Here is a 5,617-nt window from a genome sequence, read left to right as displayed (position 1 = left end):
AAATTGCACATTCATCAAAAGTAGGCAGGCTGATAGAAATGCATAAACATGGTACTCATCTCAAAATTAAATTACCATATGTACATGGTTTGACTTGTCATTTATGTACTTGTATATTTATATACCCATCATCCTTAATCACCTACAAGAATGAATGAGTGCATTTAAGAACAAATGTTTGCAACATAAGCTAATAGTTAATTGAAAATTTCCTCTTGGAGGAAAAGGCTGAGACAAGACTGGAAACGACAAGTGCTTTTTAAAAGAACAGTAACACTCACTGATCCCATACAGTCTGATTTTAGCTCAATCTAAAGAAAATTCCTGGTGAGATGTCTCAAAATTATTTTTAAAGCATGCCATACCCAGCACAGAGAGATAACATATCAGAAAGAACACTGAATTTAGCATCAGGAAAGTTGGGTTCAACTCTCTGCACAGGCTTTTCTGGTTGTGTGATCTTAAGAAATTCTTGTGACTTCTCCAAGTTTGCCCTTATATTTAATCTCAAAATAATGCTGCAACCCTGCCTGCAATTGGGTTTGAAGAGCACAAAATATATGAAAATATTTTGAGGTGCTAAACAATCTGAATTGTATCAATATGTGATTTTGCACTCAAACATGCATTGTATAACAATCAGGATCATAGAGCCCAGAAACGCTACTACTACTATTAGTACTGGTGCTATTATTATAACTACTACTGTTAATAATAATGGCTGATGTTTATCAAGAGTTTACTGTATGCCTGCACTGTTTTAACATTTTACATAAACTAATAATTTTTGTCTCATAAAACTCCTATGAAGTAGTTACTATTATTTCCTCCATTTTATAGATAAAGAATAAGAGACTCAGAGAAGTTAAGTAATATGTCTAAGATTATACAGCTAGCGATAGAAAGAACTGGTATTTGAACCCAAGTTTGAACTCCAGAGTTCAAGCATTATCAATGACACTCTACTTTTTGTCTCATAATAATAGGAAAATTAGCTTACAGTTAGGTAGTGGTTTGTGTCTGTCGTAGTGATAATCTCCTTTTATTCCTGCAACAGTCCTGTAAAATAGAGATTAATTATCCTTGTTTTAGAGATGTGAAACTTGGGTCAAAAGGATTAAGGGATTTCGCCAAAGTCACAGTGCTCTGGAAGAGTAAAATCAAATGGTTTTCCCACTAAGATGGCAACTAAAAACTTCTCCCAACCTGTTTCAGGCTCTGCCTTTGCTGGCACCATCTCACTGAAGAAACTGTCTGTGAAGACCTCATTTGAGTCTTGGTGTGTTTTGATTTGTTTTGAGAACTTTTTCATCTCTGTCATTCTCTGAGACACTCTGTCTATCATGCATGAGACTAATTGTTTCTACAAGCATCACATGGTTCTGCAGAGCTTAGAATGAACTGCAGTGAATTTCCAGCCCAGATGCCATTGACATTTTAGGAAATCATCCTGGGAGGACGACCCCAGGTGATGTCACGGTCACCTCCCCTCCAGGTGCTGAGCTCACAACTTATCCACATGTTCTCTGTGTGGCCATCCTTAAACAGAGTATTCATCATGTCATTGCTCACTGCAGATTCTGAATATGCACCCTCCTTCCTGTTTTTAGTTTTGAACGCTCTAAATTCTGGCCTTGATTCACCTGTCTAAATCCTCTTGCCTGTTGTCTCTCAGTTACACCATCTTCTCTGTGCATCACAGAACCCTGTGCTTGGGGTATTCCTTCAGCTGAAACTTCCTTCCCCTAACTCTTGGCTTGGCTAACACAATCTCAGTTTAATTAGATATAACCTGCCTCAGAAAGCCTTCCTTGTGCAGTCCTCTCCCCTCCTCTGCTCTTCCATCTCATCTCGTCTCTCTTCTTGCTTTAACGTTTATTACATTGCCAAAAAAATTAGCATAAAATAGCCTGTTCAATTATCCATGGTCTGCACTATGCTCTGAGCTCTTTGAGGGCAGTGGTTTTGAGTATCCACTGTAATGTCTGCACATAGTAGGTGTTTAATAAGTAGCTATTGATCAAATGCTAATCTCTAGCTCTGAAGTCACCAAGTATTTTGAAAGATTCTTTTCATTGATATCTTTGTCTCTTAATCTATGAGTTGCTTGAAGGCAGATATTCTGCCTTGTTCAGCACTATACTCTTAGATTCTGGCATGGACGAGGCCCTCGGTAAATGAGAAGCTCATTAGAATTTCAAACCCTCTAATCCTGCCGTTTAACCTGTTCAAAGCCTGCCCTGCCTCCTCTGAAATGGATCCCTTCCCACAATTGCCTATCTTCTATTTTCTCTTTATTTCTAATATCTTCATTTATGGTCTCACCTACATACTTTAGCGCTTGCTTTTATACTATTTACTGTTATTTTTCCTATGTTTTATGTGTTTATATCTTTTCCCTGCTAATGAAAATATAAGTGGGGATAAAACCATACCATTTAATTTTCAATATATTAAAAATTACATATTGACCAATAATAAGCACTAATTTTAGAGACAGGGTCTCACTTTTTCACTCAGGCTGGAGGGCAGTGGCACAATCACATCTTACTGTAATTTCCAACTCCTGGACTCAAGCGATCCCCCGGCCTCAGTCTCCTGAGTAACTGGGACTATAGGAGTGCATCACAGTCCCTGGCTAATTTTTAAAAAAACTTTTTGTAGAGACAAGTTCTCACTAAGTTGCCCAGGCCAGACCCAAACTCCTGACCTCAAGTGATCCTCCCACCTTGGCCTCCCAAAGTACTGGGATTACAGGTATGAGCCATCATGCTTGGATAATAAGCTCTTATAATGTGCTACTCTGTAAGTCTTTTACATACAGATCATGTTGATATTTACAACTATAAGAGGTTGGCACTGGGGAAACCAAGGCTTGGTAAGACTAACAGCTTTGTTTTATGTGTTGTCCAGATGATGAGTGACAGAGGCAGAATTTAAATACAGACCACTTCTGCCTCTGCACCATGAACAATTTAGAAAAACAGAGACACAACAAAAATATAAAAACCAAGGATAATTCTGATCCAGCATTTAGAGACAACCATTGCTAATATTTTGATATGTGGCTTTTGTATTCTTGGCAACCAGCTTCTATGATTGGTCTCAATGACCCCCACCTTCTGCCCTATACACTTTTGTGTAATCCTCTCCTTTGAGTGTGGGTTGGATTTAGTGACTCACTTCTAATGAACAGAATAAGGCAGAAGTGATTGGAAGTGACTTCTGACACTAGGTTATACAAAGACCCTTCTTCCATCTTGGGTTTCTCTTTCTCTGAGATACCCTACTGTGGGAGAAGCAAACTTTTACTGTGATCAGAAATCTACGTGGTAAGGAACGTATGTCTCTGATCAACAGCCAGGAAATACCTGAGACCTGCCAAGACCCACATCAGTGACTCTGGAAGGAGATTCTCCCCAGTAGAGCTTTATGGTGACCACCCCAGTCAATACATGGAGTTCGGCTCTGTGGAAGGTGAAAGAGGGTGAGCCTGAGGGGCTCCGCTAAGTGGAGCCTGGATTCCGGACCCAGAGTCTGTGAGGGAATATATGTTTGTTGTGTAAGCCACTAATGGTGGGGGTAATTTGACAAATAGCAATAGGTAAATAATATGTAATCCAAGACACATTTATATAAATATTTGGGTAATCTATGTTTTCCTATCTATCACACTTCAAAATTGAATTTATTGAGTGAAGCAAACTGATGTTATGCTTGTGTTTAATAGTCTTTAAAAAAATTTTTTTTAATTGTAAAATAGAACCACATATAGAAAGTGCACAGTCTACGTGTAGAGTTGAACCAGTTATAAACAAACATCATGGTTCCAATTTCATTACACTGTATTTTTTAAATGAAATAAATATGCAGAGTATATAAAAAATCAGTGACTGTTTCATCTTCAAAGAGAAGATGAAAGGAATACTAAATAGATGCACCATTTTGGGATAGTTTATGAATTAGAGTCTCTAAATCAGTATGAAATATTGCCATATACTTTTCTTTAACCAACTAAAGAGGAAATTCTTAGTCAAAATTAGTCATCAGGAAGAAGTCTAGAAATTATGTCATGGTGGAGCAAACATAATGTGTGGGACAGAGTGGGGCCTCAGTACAAAACTGATGAATGGATGAATAGACTTGGAATTAAAAACATGAATTTCCACTCTCTCTCCCAGCTTGGAAGTGTGTGAATGCTGTATTTGTCACTTAACATATCTGAGCCTTAGTTTTCTCGTCTTTAAAATGAGAACATGCTCATGAAGTTGTGATGTTTAAAATAAATGGCAGCTTTATATAAGGCCCTCAATAAATCAATTACTAGTGAATAATGATTTCAGTTTTAGGGCATCATCTAATAGTGATTTATTATTATGTTAATATTAATTGTGCCCATTTAAAATTAAAATTATGTATTATTTGTTTGTTTACTTTTTCAATAAAACTTTTTTATCATGGTGTAATAAACATAACATAAAACCATTAACCATAAAACCATCTTAACCATTTTTAAGTGTACAGTTCCCTGGTATTAAGCATACTTCCATTGTGAAACTGTGACACCATCCATCTCCAGAACCTCCTTCATCTTGCAAAACTGAAATTGCATCTGTTAAACAATAACTCCTCCTTCTCCCCTTCTCCCAGCCCCTGGAAACCATCATTCTGCTTTTTGTCTTCCAGAATTTAACTACTCTATAAATTTGAAGTTCTCTAGGTGCCTCATATAAGCAGAATCATATAGTACTGTATGTGTCTTTCCATGACTGGTTTATTTCACTCAGCGTAATGCCCTCAAGGTTTATCCATGTTGTACTATATATCTGAACTGTTTTGCTTTCTAAGGCTAAATAATATTTCATTGTATGTATATGCCACTTACTGTTTAGATATCTATGTACATTGATAGACACTAAGTTGCTACCCTCTTTTACCTGTTGTAAATAATGCTGTTATGAACATGGGTGTACAGATATCTCTGTGAGACCTTGCCTTCAATTCTTTGAGATGTATGCCCAGAAGCGGATGTACTGGATCATAGGGTAATTCTATTTTTAAATTTTCTGAGGGACTAATTGCCATACTGTTTTTCACAATGGCTATACAATTTTACACTCCCCTCATTGGTGCACAAATGTTCCGTTTTCTGCACATCCTTTTCAATACTTGTTTTTCTTTCTTCTTTTATTTTTTTTTCCAAAAAATAGCAGCCGTTTTGTTTTTTCAAAAAATACAGTCATCAGTATAATTCTAATATATGGTACAACATGGATAAACCTTGAGGTCCTTATGCCGAGTGAAATAAGCTGGTCACCAAGAGACACATACAGTATTATATGATTCCGCTTATATGAGGCACCTAGAGCATTTCAAATTCATAGAGTAGTCAAATTCAGGGAGACAGAAATGCATGCGAAGTGATATCTCATTGTAATTTATAAATATGTTATTTTGGCTGGGCACGGTGGCTCATGCCTGTAATCCCAGCACTTTGGGAGGCCGAGGCAGGCAGATCACCTGGGGTCAGGAGTTCAAGACCAGACTGGCCAGCATGATGACACCCCGTCTCTACTAACAATACCAAAGTTAGCCAGGCATAGTGGCACATGCCTGT

The sequence above is a fragment of the Mandrillus leucophaeus genome, unplaced genomic scaffold (genome assembly GCF_000951045.1).
Source record: "Mandrillus leucophaeus isolate KB7577 unplaced genomic scaffold, Mleu.le_1.0 Scaffold1503, whole genome shotgun sequence".
Classification (NCBI taxonomy): domain Eukaryota; kingdom Metazoa; phylum Chordata; class Mammalia; order Primates; family Cercopithecidae; genus Mandrillus; species Mandrillus leucophaeus.
Note: the sequence above shows the minus strand (reverse complement) of the source record.